A 16713-nucleotide genomic window follows, 5' to 3' on the forward strand; every position below is an offset into this window, starting at 1 on the left:
TGCCCATTTAACAGAGGGGAAATCTAAGGGACAGTGAGGCAGGGTTGGCCATGGAGCATTCAGCTGGCCATCTGCTCTCTGAAGGACATTGCCCAGCTGGCTGTCCACGCTCTCTAAAGGCATTCCTGAGTGGCTGCAAGGCAGTGCGACATGTGCAGTGACTCAGAGGCAGCCGCAGGGGCTGAAGGAAAGCTGCATCTGCTGTGGGTAATTTTTTTTAAAGCCTTGAAGTTACTAGACACACAATCAGCTGAAAGGCATCTTTCCTCAATGACCAACAACATTCTCCCCAAGCAGCTCTTTAGCATTGACTTGAAATTGTTATTTTCCAGAGGAGGGATCAGACGCAGAGGAAGGAAAGGTGATAATGAACTTGGGTGGAGACAGAGAGAGGGAGGAAAGTGAAGGAGAACTTGACTCCAACGACCCAACCGAAGAGACTTGCTCTCCCAATCTTCACATCAAAGTTCTCACAAAGGGGTTAGCCTCAGCAAGCCTGCCTCCTATAAATCAGTTCTAAACATCTCTGCCTGGCAAAGAGGAATTTGTCCACATGAAAAGGAGGCATTCTCAAAATGCTAATGAGTCTGTTTTACCACCATCCATGCCCCCTTTAAGAAGGCACAGGGCCATCCAGATGATTCTATTGTTAAAAATATTTACTTTCATTTTATTTGAAAGGGAATGAGGCTGGGGTTGGGTAGACATCTTCCATCTGCTGGATCACTGCCCAGATGCCTTCAACAGCTGAGGCTGGGCCAGGCTGAAGCCAGGAGCCCAGGTCTCACTCTGGGTCTCCAACATGGGTGGTATGGACCCAACTCCTTTCCTTGAAGCATCATCACCAGTTGCCTCTCAGGATGTACATTAGCAGGAAGCTGGAATTGGAGTACAGCCGGGACTCAAACCCAGGCACTCCAATAAAGGGAAAAAGGACTAACGTTAATCACCAGAGACATGTGCTGTTAATGTTGCATGTACAAGAAGACATATAGAGGTGAATATATGTACTTAAATCTATGTAACTCTAAAGTATAAAACACATGAAATACAAAGCAAGACATAGCATTTTTCTTTCTTTTTTGTTTTTAAACATTTTTTATTTCATGTGAAAGGCAGATTCAAAGAGACAGAGAGAGAGACAGACAGAGGTAGGTAGGTGTTGGGAGGAGGGGGAGAGAGGGGGAAGAAAACTCGCACGCTCTCATGAGCTTGTTTGCTCCCCAAATGCCCAGGAGCCAGGAACTCAATCCAGGTCTCCCACACGGGTGGCATGCACCCAAGTATTTGAGCCATCACCTGCTTCCCAGGGTCCACATTAGCAGGAAGTTGGGATCAGAAATGGACCCAGGATTCTAACCCAGGCACTCTGTTATGGCAATGTGCTGTCCTAACTGGTATCTTAACTTCCATGCCAAATGCCAACCCCCAAAACACACTACATTTTTTTTAAAAGATTTTATTTATTTATTTCAAAGGTAGAGTTACAGACAGAGAGAGGGAGAGACAGAGAGAAAGGTCTTCCATGCACTGGTTCACTCCCCAAATGGCCACAACAGCCAGAGCAGGGCCTATCAGAAGCCAGGAGTCAGAAGATTCTTCTGGGTCTCCACGTGGGTACAGGACTTAGGCCATCTTCTACTGCTTTCCCAGGCCATAAGCAGGGAGCTGGATAGGAAAGAGGAGCAGCCAACACGGGAAACAGAGCCCACATGGGATGCTGGCGCCACAGGTGGAGGCTCGGCCTACTACGCCACAGCACTGACCCCAGAAACACACTATTTTTGATCTCAGTTTTCTCTACCATAGAACAAAAGTGATGAACCAACTTACTATCACCAACTCCAACAACTCCTACTCCCTCCAGCAGTCCCTGAAGCATGGTTTCACTACTGTGAAGAATTATATGTGTTTACAATTGTACCTTTGTTTTGTAATATATTTTAAAATTTTTTATTAATATAAACAGGACAGATTTAATGTATTTCATAGGTTCAATTCTAAAAAGATGACCGTTTTTCTCTCCCTCCCTCCTTCCCTCTCTCAACCCTCCTCTTTTCTTCTTTTCTTTAATTTTTACGGAAACATAATTTCAGTCCACTCTGTAATCACAGGCTTAATGCACCAGTAACCATAATATTCAACAAGTAAAAAGTACAAAGACCACACTTCCACAGGAATATAAACAAAGGCTAAAACAAAAACCAAATCACAGGGTGTCTGTTTTGTTCCTCAACATTTTTTGTCGCTTCTATTTAAAAAGATATATATCTAAAATAAGGAACTCGCCAAATTGAGACAGACTACTTCTTCTCCAATCAATTAATCTTTGTTTAATAATGTCAATGAAAGAATCAAGTTTGTATTTGTGATATTCAGTTTTTAGACAATATACGAAATTTTTGTATAAAATTTTTAGTGTAGAAATTTTTCTATTCCCTCATTTGCATTTCAAGTACCAATTTTATTCCCACTCTCCAAATGCATTTTCAATGTGAGTTCTGTCATTGCTAGAAGCACTTCTTTGTTTGATTTGAAAGTCAGAGTGACAGAGAGAGACAGAAAGAAGGACACAAGCAACATCTTGCACCTGTCGGTTTACTCCCTAAATGCCCACAACAGCCGGGGACTCATGCTGGGTCTCACACGCGGGTGGGGAAGACTCAGCTCCTTGAGCCATCATCACCTGCTGCTTCCCAGGGTGTGCACCAGCAGGAAGCTGGATCTGAAGCTGAGGCAGGACTTGATCCCCGGCTCTCTGAAATGGGAAGCAGTGGCATAACCCGCCGTGCCATAATGTCTACTCCCCAACATAACTTTCTCTGAGCGCAACTTAGAATTTGCTTGAGACATGACACTTCGGGGAATCCACGATGACAAAGGTATCTTAATTGGCAGTTTTACCTGAAGCCAGGAGTGCACCTTATCAGATTGTTAGAACCACTGTGCTGTTCTGTCTCCCAGGTGGAAGCAGATCTTCCTCAGGCTTCCCTTGTAAGTCCATCAGTTTTTGCTATCTGTACTGGAAGACTGGATAACTGAATGCCTCACAGTGTAGTACCGTTTACATCGTTCTGGTCATTGAAATCTTCAGTCCTTACAATGTGACCCTCTTTATCACTAATAGAAACTTCTGGGCTAAAGTTCATTTCTTTCACATTAATGTAAGGAACTCAGCTTTCTTTTGTTAAGCATTTGCCTGTCATGTCTTTGTCACCTGCTTACTTTTAATGCTTCATATCTATAATTTAAGGTATTTTTTCTTAAATATTACATTGCTGGGCTTAATTTTTTATCCAAACAATTTCTGTCTTCAAATAAGAAAGTTCCATCTATTTATATTTTGTGATTATTAATGTGCTGGGACTTGCTGCTATTGGCCTAATTTTGTACTGTTTTATTCTTCTCTATCTTCTTTCCCTCTGCCTGCCTAATTATGGATTGATTTTTAAAATTCAGTATCTCCCACATTCTATTTTAAGAGTTACACATTCAGGGGTTGGCATTGTGGTGTAGCTGGTAAAGCTGCCGCCGGTAACACTGTCCCGGCTGCTCTACTTGCAGTCTGGCTGCTCTGCTTGCAATCCAGCTCCTTGCTAATGACCTTGCTAATGACCTGGGAAAAGAAGTGGAAGATGGTGCAAATGCTTGGGCCCCTGCCACCCACGCGGGAGTCCTGGATGAAGCTCCTGTCCCCTGGCTTCAGCCTGGCCCAGCCCTGCCCATTGTAGCCTTCTAGGGAGTGAACCAGCAGATGGAAGTTCTCTTTGTCTCTCCCTCTCTGTTAACTCTTTTAAATAAATAAATAAATTCTTTAAAAAAGGAATTAAGCATTCTACCTTTATGTATGTACTTAGTGATTAACTTTAACTCGTTCTTTTAATTTTTCATTTTATCATTTACACAAATTTAGATGTTTAAGCTGTCAGTTTTACAAGCTGATCCACATGGTCAATTATTCCCTCAAAGAAAAACTTAACCCACCCCTTCCAGATAGTATAAATAGAAGGGTGAACTAACTGTAACATGTCACTAGTTCATTAATTACATAATAAAACAAACTATGATGTATGCAAATATTAGGTTACACAGCTGAACAAGCATTTGAAATATTAGATGTCTGCCCAGTTCCTTAACAGGGATTCATTTCTCTTTTTGAAGAGAGATTGGGAAGAGAAGGAGAAAAAAAAATCACACCTGAAACAAAAATAGTTGATGAACAACTTCTAATAGATATTTAAAATTACTATAGGATTTTAAGATTAAGAATTCTTTTAGCTACAACAACAAAGCATGTCTATCTTAGAAATTTGTAAATTAAAGTGCAAATGTCCTGTAGAAGGAAATACGTTTTTGCTGAAAATCCATAATAGCTCATCCCCACTCTGTCTTCAGGCCCTCTCTATTTCAAGTTGCACCCAAAAGTGCAAACAATAAATTAACTTGCAGACATTTTTGTCTGGAGACCTTAAAGGTACATACTTCTGTGCAACATGGACTTTATATAAACTCTTGATTCAACCAGACGTTTCAAAATGGAGGTTTTCATAACAGCACGAAATGAGATTTATACAAAGACATTAAGCAATCATCAAAAGGCCTGGACAAAGCCAACAAAGTCACTGGTTATACAAATCTGATGAGTAGTTTTAAATGCGGGAGATATAAAGAAGCAAGCACATAACCAAAAAGGTGTGCTACTATCAGTGTTTGTAGTGACCAACAGGGCAAGCCATGGAAGGTCTAGGCTGTCATTCACAGTTCCTGGGATTTAAATTCTGCATGATATCACAGACACACAAGGATTACACTTAGTATCATGGCCATCAATCTCTCTACAGTTCCCATACATTAATGTTATTAATGTATGGGAATGGATTGAAAGAAGATGTAACTCAGGCCTTCATGATCTCTGGAAAGATCAACTGATAAAATGGCAAGCACATTTTAAATACCAAACAGAAAGTATCTTTTGCTAAGTGTCCATATAGGTTGACTGTAATCCAAATAATTCCATGAAGATTGAGGCTTATCAATATACCTATGGAAGCTTCATTAGATCTGTCATTCTCTAAGCCTCTATGTGGCCTGACATATATGTTTCTTGGGGTCCTGTCTTAAGTCTCTTTTCCAAGGAAGTAGCATCAGGCAGCCTAGTCTAACTGACGGCAACACTTGTTTCCGTGACTGCCGTCTAGGAGAGGCGGCGATGTGTTAGGGCAGTATTTCCGATTAAAACTGCTTGCTTTTAAAGTTGCACTCCATTTTTGTGTTCTGATTTGACAGCACCTTCATACTTCATTCTACCATGAATTCACATTACGTCAACAAACACTAGAGCTCTCTCAAGACCGACAACATAATGACAGTAATTCAACAACCAGGGTCTTACGGGAACTTCACTGATCCAAGACAAAACTGGTGACTGACAGTATGGTTAGCTGTCAGTGGACCATCCATGGAGGGCCGATTCAGATTCCAGATGCGGGGCTGATGCTGTGGCGCAGCAGGTTAAAGGCCCAGCCTGAGGCACCAGCATCCCTTACAGGCACTGGTTTGAGTCCCTGCTGCTCTACTTCCAATCTAGCTCCCTGCTAGTGAGCCTGGGAAAGCTGCAGAGGATGGCCCAAATGCTTGGGCCCCTGTACCCATGTGGGAGACCCAGAAGAAGCTCCTGGCTTCAGCCTGGCCCAGCCTGGTCATTGCGACCATTTGGGGAGTGAATCTGCAGATGGAAGACCTCTCTGTCTCTACTTTCCCTGTGAATCTTTCAAATAAACAAAATAAATTTTAAACAAAGAAATAAAGAACCAGATACTTTTTTGTTCCCACATGAGTGGGGTTATGCCTTGCTTGCTACTTTCTCGCCTACTGTGGTAACACCATACTTTTAGAGTTACCTTGTACACCCCTTTAAGGTCACACTGGCTAGACTGTCGTTATGTGTGATTTCATAAGAGTAGACCAGTTCACTGGAGTCAAGATAGGGTTAAGAACTGCAATTTGAATACAGAACACAGACATGATGTAAGACAAGGAAGTTGCTTCGGTACCCCACACTTGCCATTCTCAGTACCTTGGGAATGAAGTTGGGAGTAAAGGAAAATGAAACGAGCCTGCCAACAGGCAGAGACAATTCTTAACCCTACAATGAACCACAAGGACATCTGTCCCCACCCCCAGCCTCCCACCCCACCCCAGCTCTAGCCATCCAGGTCAAAGCTCTTGTAAAACGCTTCCCTGACTTGAATTCAATCCTTCCGTGTCCTCGTTAACCCCTCTAGTGCAGCTTCTTGGTGGGAGAATAATGAATTTCTATAGATCACCTGTCTGCACACAAGTCCTGCTGGGGATCCGCAATAATCTCCACTGCCCTTCAGAAACTTGCAAATGTGTGACAAGCACCACAGGACTCCCCATCGGAGACAGCAGTGGCCTCTCTGGAGGTAGGCTGGCTTAGTGCCTTTTACCATCTCGGATATCAGAAGAAACTTGCATGCTTATCCCTTCACCCTCACTTCTTTAAGTGGATGGCTCCTTACTCCCAGTTAACACTGAGCTTGGAGTTTTACCTTTATTCTCCTGCATAACACTATAAGAACATCAGGGTACGTTAATTCTGAAGACTCTAGTCTCTCTCTCACGTCACCGTTGCTTAGTGTTTTATATCTACTTCCTATGCTTCCTAAGGGCACACTGTAGACACTGTTATTACTAGTTTACTTACCCAGGCTTACTGACTGATGTAATCATCTTTCTTCCCATGTTCCAGACACTCCTTCCCTGATTATTATTTTTTTTTTTAATTTGAAGGAGAAACTATACAAGTTCTTTCCATAAGGATCACTTGGTGGTAAATTCTCTTGGTTTTGTTTTCATATACAACAGTAGTTTGCTTGGATATATAATTCTACAGCCAAGTTCAAGGCATTTTCCCCAAGCCCTTTGAAGATATTATTTCACAGGCATCTGTTCTTGCTGCCTGTATCCCTTCTTTTCCTCTCCAGAGTTCTGCAATTGCAGTGTAAGATGTGCTTTTTATTTCATTGTGTTTCCTAAACTTGAGTTTTGTGTACTTCATCAACTTTAGAAAAAAATCCCATTCATTACCTTTTGAATCTTTTCTTTCCACAATTCTCTTTCTTCTCTCATCTTGTAGCTCTAACACAGTGAGTCTTCGCTGCTCCACGTTTTCTACCCTCTAGTCCCTCAGTTCCCCATCCTGGGTAACTACTAGAGTCATCTTCCAGTTCAACTTCTTCTCCAGTCAGTTCCATCCATTATGCTCTTTATCCTGTCTATTTTGTTTTCATAAGTTCTAATTCCCTGGCAAATTTACCTGTTCAATTTTGATGGTCTGTTGGTCAAGTTTTTAGTTGATCATGTCTTTTTTACAACATTTTAAACACAGCTGTATGTCTGATAACTTCCAATATTTGAAATTCTGGTTGACGGGAGAGTTCCATTTTGTTGTTTACGATACTGACACTCGGTGGCAATGGCTCTTCCTCACGGGTGTGATGAGTTGTGAGCTCATGCGGAGCGAATGTTAATTTACGGGAATCCTAAGGGGCTTGGACTGAGTACGTGTTTCTCCACTGGAATTTTCTCTTGCTTCTGCCAAGTGCCCTGAGGCTCTCTCAACACCTTGGCACTCCAAGTCCTGGCTTCTGAGATCATGTGGGCCACGTAACTGTAAACCTCAACCTGCTGGGATTCTCAGGAAGGCTGCTGATCCCCGCTCAGATGAAAGGCTGGTGCAAACAGCTGTCCCTCGGATTCTCTTTGCTGGAAGCGGATCATCTCCCTCCCTAGCCTGTTACCGAGGCCGACTTACATGGACCGTGTTCTGAGGCTCTCCCCCATGTGGAGATTCTCAGATCCGGAACCTTACCTTTCCCGGGCCAAGCCTTGTTTCCTGCTTTAGACACAACTCCAGGGCAGCTGTAACTTGAGCACTTGCTCATGGCTCTGGCTTCCTGTCTTTTCATTCTTGGCCCTACCCAGAGATTTCACTTATTTTCTTCTTGGTTCAGCTGTGTGTTTGAAAGGATATGCTTGTTGTATTTTGTCCAGCATTTCAGGTGATTGATAGCTAGTGGTAGAAGAGACATTTTCCCCCTACCAGTGTATATTCATAATTTGCACGATTTAATTAGTTACCATAAAATCATGTACATTTACAAAATTTTGTTCTTTACTCCTGGAATTATCACCAAGCCAGTGCTGTTTCTCACCCTGCTCCCGGTTCCCCTGAAAGTAATTCTGTTAGGTCAGCTGTACTTGGTCACAAGAACTACCTCCTTAAAACTGATTTAGACTACTGTTTCTTCAACATGTAACTTTCAGATGAATTCCCAAATGCATTTTCCCAGGTGAAAACGGACAGGCATATATTATTACTAAATATATAGAATATGAATAATACATGGATATATATTATTCCTTACATGTATGAATATATACATAGATTCTTCCCTGCACAAAAATACACATATTCTTCTTCACTTAGGATAATGCACTTCACACACACACACACACACATTCTATTTATGTGACATCCTGGAAAAGCCAAGATGATAGGAGCAGAAAGCTGATTAGTGTTCACTTCATGCTGGAAGGGGGGTTTGAGAGAGTAACAAAGGAGGAATGGCAAAATCTTCTTGGGTTGCTCTACATCTTGACCAAGGAGGACAGAAACTGGGCCATGTGCGAGGGGCAGGTCAGAGGGACGGTCAACGGAACTCGGCAGAGGGTGTAACTTAGAGAGGTTGGTGCTGAAGATCGCTTACAAGGAACAGGCAGCCACGAAGGGTGGCTGTTCTCTGAATGGATGAAGCTGGGACTCCCATGTCTTAGGGGGACCTCCAATGTGGCCTCCAGGGGTGTTTCAGCAGATGGGGAGGTGTTGCTGCCAGGGGACTGATATTTTGATTTTAGAGCAAGACCTCAGGTCACCGAGTGGAGATCTGCCTGAGGCTGCTGGAACGGTGCCCATCAGGTCAGAGAGGGTGCACTCAGGGAGCCTCCACGTCCATGCAAGGTCACACAATCCCGGCAGGTTATGCAGGACAAGAGACTGGTATGTTCCTTCCACCTTCATTTCTTAAAAAAAAAAAAAAAAAAAAGGTGTGGTTTGATGTTTATGAAAACTCCTTGGGGAAAAACACCTAAAACATTTTAAAATTATAAACCTGATGACAAGAGATAAACAATCCTTACTGAATTCAGAGTGTGTGGAGAGAATCTTACATCAAGAACAACTTTCAAACAAATGCTTTTAACACAGTTGAAAAGACTGTTATGCTGCTACTCTAATGATAATGAATTTTCTGCATTTTCCAGGTCCTTATCCATGAACACATCAATACACACACACACACACACTCTTTACCTGCATTTTTTTTAAAGTATGAGAGCAGATAACACGAATCATGCAAACAGCCTTAAAACCATGCACACACTACAGGATATTCTCTTTATTCCTCGCTCAGGTCAGTTTCTGCACTGTAGAAATGAGAAGCATGGAATCGACGGTCTTTAAGGGTTGTTCTAGATCTAACATGACAATCATCCAATCCAGAAAGCACCTGTTTGTGTGGCAGGAGCAGCGAGGTGGCCCAGCTGCACTGGCAGGCCAGTGCCACCTAAGGAATCCACCCGCTTCCACCACCAACGAGCTCCAAATGCTTCTCACTTCTCTCCACTCAACCTTGTGGCCGACTCTGCTTCACACGCTCACCCACATCGCCCAGACCCTCTGAAAACAGATCAACGCAGAGCTGGGCAAATCCAGAGTCCGTTCCTGGATGAAAGACGGCTGTCAAAGTTGAGCAAAGAGGAGAGCACAGAAAGTGGAGGGCCACCACGCGGGTTCAGGAAAGAGGAGGAGGACAGCTGCTGCCTGCACAAGGCGGGGAAGGCCACTTCCCGCATGACACGGTTCCAGGAGCAGCATGGGACACAACCTCTGCCAGTGGTCTGCATGTGCACCTGAGGACTGGCCCGTCACAGCGATGCCTTCAGAGGTTCTACCTGGCCCGTCACAGCGATGCCTTCAGAGGTTCTGCCTTGCCCAAGAAGCAAGAAACAATCGATTTTGAGCAAAAACATCTTCAGTTCAAGTCCTGGTCCTTAAAGAATTCCTTCCAAATCTACATCGCCTGCAGGATGTCATTTCTTGTCCCCACAGTGGGAAGGAACTTGGTCTTTGCCATTTTAAAGTTACCTTATAAGCCACACGGCTAGCTTTTTGTTCTGTTTTACACTGTGGTTCTAGAAGACTCCTCTACAACTGAGCTACATCTGCTTGGGGGAACAACTCAGGAAGGTTACGTTAGTTCCCAAGGGTTGACTTTTAAATGCCTCCATAAAAAGGCTTCACTGGGATTCACCAGCATTTTGGCTTATGAATGCTGAACATGAAGAGTAGGGGTATAGCATGCTGATTGACTTAGGCCATGCAACAGCGATATTGAACTCCATATAAAGGTTTAAAAGGAAATAAATGTTCTGGGATATTCCCGAGTTGTTTTCTAGATGGCTGGTGATAGAATTACAAACATGGCGGCGGGGGGGGGGGGGGGGGTTTACATCTGAGGCAAATAGCATGCTTTGTCTGCCAAAGGGCAGCAGCAGCAGAATACCCTAGAGAAAGCGATGGGAGAGTCTCTAGTCACCCTCCTCACTGTCATACTCTTCACCAAGCAAAGCCAGAGGGCCTGGATCCTTTCGCTTGTCAGAGTTCATGGCCGCTGGTCACTGGATCAACCATCTTCTGATCAAAGCTTTTGCCTTACAGCGAGCATTATGGCTATAAAACCACTTTATTTATTTATTTATTTTAGAAAGTGTCTTGTTTCTAGAAAATGGGATTATTAAATTGATTCACTTTGCAGAAGTGTCAGCAGTTGGTCCAGTAGAGTATGTTCCAGTCTCTACCACTGGCATAAATGCTTGGGGGACAACCACGACGAACCTAAGGAAAGATTTAGGCCTGCGCAGTGAACTTCTCAACCCCAGGTGCTGTGCACTGAAGCAAAGGGCAAGGCTCTTGGGTACCTGAACAACGAGGACCCACAGTTGGTGAACACTGAGACTTCCTTTGTCAACACACTGCTTACACAATAATAATCAATAATAACAATGAGATTCCTCCCCCTCAAGGCAGCCAGACCACATTTTTGTATTAGTTTCCAGAAATATATAGGTGGTAGATTTTAGTGCATAGAAAACTACTCAGTGTCATTCGTTTATTCTAATGGAACTGTTCAATGCCACAATGTCCCTGGCAAACACTTTTCCTGTAATGGTCAGCTCACCTAACTGCCAATGCTACATAGTGACATCACCACTTGTAGGTGGCTCTCCAGTTTATAAAATGCCCTCACAGGATTATTTAACTTGCTCCAGATGATCTAAGAGTCGTACCTAGAAAACAGAGGATCGAGACTTCTGACTCCTAAATCTCAGTGTCCAAAGATTTACTGCTGCGACAAGGATACAAGATGAATGCTGCCCATTTGGTAAAGGGGTCATTGGGCTAGTGTTAGAGCTTTCCTTTAGGACATTTTACATTTTTCTGTTTATCTCTCTTCCCTTAACTCTGAACCGTACTGCAGAATAGACTATTCTTTCTAAATGCCACTGTCCTGTATTAAATACAGAAACCTGGAGAGCTCAGCCTTAATGTGGCAGATGAATAATCCCCTAGGTCAGTCGCATGGATCCACACTGCTGGGTCTCCCTTTTGGCTCAAACCTTGTCCAACACACAGCTGCCCTTGCCGTCAGCTCTACTTGGTGGAAATGTGCACACAGCACTGAACAGCCCCCAGCAGGGTCTGAAGGAACCACGTTTTTGAAGGTGCTGACATTCCCAAGGCTACCCCAAACTGCATGAAGTGAACTTCAGAAAGGAAAATAGCACACTCTTGCTTTGGATTTCAGAGCTTAGGTTCATAATATTAACCCCAAATTTCCCAGCCTTGATATTATTTAGTATTATTTTCTACCCTTCCTGGGAAAAACGAGTGCATTCAAATGTTGGAACTTATTCTGAAATGAAATAAAAGGTGATCTAGCTTTTAAAAAATGGTTAACTTACGACATAATTATATTAGCCTTTCCATGTGCTAATATGAAGCTCTTTATATTTCATAAATCCACTGTAGATATTATCCTAAAATATTCAGAGTAAAGTTAATACAAGTGAACCTCATGTTATCGTCTTTTTGTTTATGTATTTATTTTATAGATATATTTAATTTATTTGAAAGACAGAGTTGCAGAGAGAGGTAGAGATAGAGAGAGGTCTTCCATCCGCTGGTATATTCCCCAAATGGCCGCAACGGCCAGAGCTGAGCTGATCTGAAGCCAGGAGCTTCTTCAAGCACTTGGGCCATACTCAGCTGCTTTCCCAGGTGCATTAGCAGGGAGCTGGATTGGAAGTGGAGCAGCCGTGACTCAAACTGGAGCCCATATAGGATGCCAGTGCTGCAGGCCAGGGCTTTAACCCACTGTGCCACAGCACCAGCCCCTATAGTCTTTTTAATAAGAACACTTGTACATTTAAACTCATTTTGACTTTACCACAAAAGTAGATCACCTTTCCATTCTACCTGTTTTGGGGGGCATAATCAATGAACCATTTCATTACATTGTTTTTATAGAAATTCCACTTTAACGTATCTTCCAATTCTTCTCCAGTGCCTAAGAGCAGTGACTTTTTTGTCAAATTTTGTTTTCATAAATTACATAAAACATTATAGCTCATGAATATTAAATTTATAATTTTATATGTCTATGTAGTATAATTTTTAAAGCTTTTTTATTATTTTATTTTTATTTTTAAATTTATTTGACAGCTGGAGTTACAGACAGTGAGTGAGACAGAGAGAAAGGTCTTCCTTCCATTGGTTCACTCCCTAGATGGCTGCTATGGCCGGCACTGTGTCAATCTGAAGCCCGGAGCCAAGTGCTTCTTCCTGGTCTCCCATGCAGGTTCAGGGGCCCAAGCACTTGGGCCATCCTCCACTGCACTCCCGGGCCACAGCAGAGGGCGGGAACGGAAAAGGAGCAACTGGGACTAGAACCTGGCACCCACATGGGATGCCGGTGCTGCAGGTTCATTAACCAAGTGAGCCACAGCGCCGGCCCCAATTTTTAAAGATTACTCTATGAGGAGCCAGCACTGTGGCAGAGCAGGTTAAACTGCTATCTGCAGTGCCCACATTCCATATGGGCACTGGTTTGTGTTCTGGTTGCTCCTCTTCCCATCTAGCTCCCTGTTAATGTGCCTGGAAAAGCAGTGGGAGATGGCCCAAGTGCTTTGGTTTTTCAACTACGTGGGAGACCCTGATGAAAGTGCTAGCTCTTGGCTTTGGCCTGGCTTGGCCCTGGCTGTTGTGGGCATCTGGGGAGTGAACCAGCAGATAGAAGGTCAATCTCTCTCTGTAATTCTGCTTTCAAATAAAATGAGTAAACCTTGAAAAAAATTACTCTATGGTTTGTCAGAGCTTTCTAAACATTAATATTTTTCCCATATAGAACAGCACAAACTTGTCAGCCATTACACTTGTATCTCAGCGATGTTATAGAAAGATGGCTATATTTAGTAGGGCAGCAGTTACTCGATTATGTAATTGTCAAATACATTAATAATGAAGTTAGCAGCAGAAGGAACACCGAGAGTTACTTTTCACACATCTCACTGGAGGGCAAGATAGAAAAAATGGACAAATGTTATTTCAGCCAAAGAAAGTAAAAATATGTTCGGTATAATAATTAACCCTGTAATTAAAAGGCTTTGAGGACACTTACAGGAAAATTCTGAACTCACAAATCAGTTGCTGGATACCCTCAATCCCCAAAGAATCGCATTCAACTGAACTGATTTCCACCTTCCTGGTGGTTTTAACTCACAGTTATATCTAATCCCAGACACTGTGTAAACCTTCCTGCCCCGGATGGAACTCCACTGTTAACCCGAGGACAGCAGGCCAGTCAATGCCTTCCCGACTTCTGGGTACAGTGCAGGGTAAAATTAGTAGCCTACTCCCACTTCCCAGGGCTGCCATGAAGCCCTTTTTTTGGCTATGGTAACTTGCTTGATTATTAATATTATAACTGTCATCTTATTACTTCACCAGTTTTTAAAACATTTTAAGGAAATAGCCAAGAATATTAGTAAATGTTATACTCCTATGCTTCTGTTGATACCTGTACTATTTAGAGAACAAACTATTCCCCAATGTTCCTGAATTCAAAGTGGTTGATTAAAGCACTGTTTCATTTGAAATGGACAACTCTCATTTCTGATGATAAAACACTGGATCAGAAGTTTAAATCCAAAATAGTCACTTGTGGAGAAAAAGAAAAATCAACCCATATTAAATGGCTGGCATGGCTTTTGTTTCAGAAAGATAACTATTTAGGCCAAGTTTCATGGACAGTGTGAAAAAAAATTTTATGAAAAAAGGCAATGAAGCAGCACGCAGCTCATCAGGACGTCTGCAGGTCAGTAAGTGGACTTGGTGGACACGGTCCCTTCCGAACCTTTCACTCTCCCGAAGCCCTAGAGAAATTACAAATCTCATCACCAGAGGCAGGTCTGGAAGGCTGGTGTCGGCCGCACTGCAATGGAATGGTGCGTCTTTGGACGGTAAACAGTGCTAAAAATAGCTCCTGAAAGGCATCATTTTGTGTGATATTATTTCACTAAAAGAGAAGAAAAACTAGATCTTTAATCCTGAACCAAACCTCTTCAAAGTTTATGTTCTCAATAAACCTTTCACTGAGGACTGAAAATATAACTTAGTAATGCAATAAATGCCCTAACAAATATATCAGATTTTTCACTTAATGCTTTTTACAGGCTTAAACCAAATGGAGTGAAAGGAAATCACCTTTTCCAGTCAGACTCCTACAGGAAGAATGCCTTGCTGTCATGCGTTTTAAAGAAGGCATGGTGAATTTATATCAACTTTGGTGAATCTTGGGGCATGATAAAAGGAAGAAAAATAGCAGCACAGTTAACATTCCACAGAACTCTCTCTTCACATATTTATTTCCTTTCAGACTGGACATGATCCAAGATAATAAGAAAAATGTAGAAAGCAACGTTTACGTTTTTTAAGGCAAAAGAAATATAGTTTAGCACTCTGTGCTGATATAGAAGAGATAATGTTTCCTCGCCCTTTAACAAATTGGTTTGTAGATTAAAGCTATCAAATGGCTAGGATGGAGAAAATCACCAAAAATAGAGCTCCCACTTATATCAAAATGAAAGAAAATTCAGTTAGGTTGGGAGCCATGGGTTACTGAAGTTAGTTCAAAGGAAATGAAGAATTTTCTGGGGATTAATTTCAGCTTCTTTATCTTATGATATTGTATTTGTAATTTGAAAATACATGATTTGCTTATGATGCGAAGAGATATTGTGTTTAAGACTGTTGAATAGTTATGTGTCCTTTACAAGACGGAAAGAAAAATCAAAATCCCTTCTAAAGCTTATAGCTCTGCAAGGAACCGCCTACCAGTCTGCCCTGCCACACAGTGTCTCCCAGTCTGCACACTGGAGAGCGACCTGTTGAAGTACCTGCTCTCCCACCATGAGCACAGAACAGCCACCACTTAGGAGGTGGAACCCTGATTCTGAATACTGTGTCCTACAAGGTGTACACAGGGGGAGGGGACACTCATTAAGGGCCAGAGGTTGTCCCCAGGTTGTCTCCATTGTTCTACACACGCAGCAGAGCTGACCATCAGGATTCCACTTTGCAGAGGGAGTGAGCCTCAGACAGCAGGGATGGCGACGCCAAGCACGCTATGCGCCTCAGTGCTGGAGCTTTCTTCTCTGTGTCATCCCATCTAAAGCCTTTATATTTTATTTCTCACTTGAAAAGACATGATCAAGCTAGAACTGCCTTTTAATCATGTGGCCCTGTGTGATCATCTTACCGTACGGCAGCCACTCTCTGAAAACACCTGGTATAATTCACGATGTGTTGAGCATCTCATTGCTCTAGAAGCCAAGTTCTGTGGGAGCAGTAACCTTGTCTGCGCACTCCCAAGTGCTCAGGACACTTAGATGACAATGAATCAAATACCCTGACTGTGTCACGACAGCGGCATGGCCTCTAACACACATTTCCAAATCTTTTACCACTTTACAGGGCCACGAGTAGTAAATAAAGGGCCTGAGGTGAGTGTTGTGCCATGGGTTGAGCTGCCACTTGGGGTGCAGATGTCCCATTTAGGGGTGCCTGGGATGCAACCCCACCTCTGCCACCTCTGCTTCCCATCTAGTTTCCTGTTAATGTGCCTGGGAGGTGGCAGGTGGTGGCTCAAGCACTTAGGTACCTGCCACCCACAGGAGAGACTCAGATGGAGCTCCTGGCTCTGGCCTGGGACAGACCAGTTGTTGAAGGCACTTATAGAGTGAACCAGGGATGGAAAGCGGCTCTTTCTCTCTCTCTCTCTGTGTGTGTGTGTCACTCTGCCTTTCAAAAAAACAAAACTACACTTTTAAAAAATGAAACAAACAAGCCAGAACGGGTCAGGAGGTGGCTGTGCCTCTGGAGGGCAGGTTCTACTGAGGCGTGGTTTGAGGGAGACCATGGAAAACGATGAAGCTCTCTTCTCACTTTTGAACTACTGCATTTTAACGTTCCTTCTTTTTTTTTTTTTTTTTTTTTTAAAGTCAGTGAGAGAG

The 16713-nt window shown here is 42.9% G+C and overlaps 1 protein-coding gene across 2 annotated transcripts in view; it reads right to left on the minus strand.

The window, feature by feature from the left end:
- Positions 1-16713, minus strand: part of CDK14 (cyclin dependent kinase 14) — a 614674-nt gene that overhangs the window by 104309 nt on the left and 493652 nt on the right. The gene's annotated exons all lie outside the window — the stretch shown is intronic.

Source organism: Lepus europaeus, chromosome 20 (genome assembly GCF_033115175.1).
Source record: "Lepus europaeus isolate LE1 chromosome 20, mLepTim1.pri, whole genome shotgun sequence".
NCBI lineage: Eukaryota > Metazoa > Chordata > Mammalia > Lagomorpha > Leporidae > Lepus > Lepus europaeus.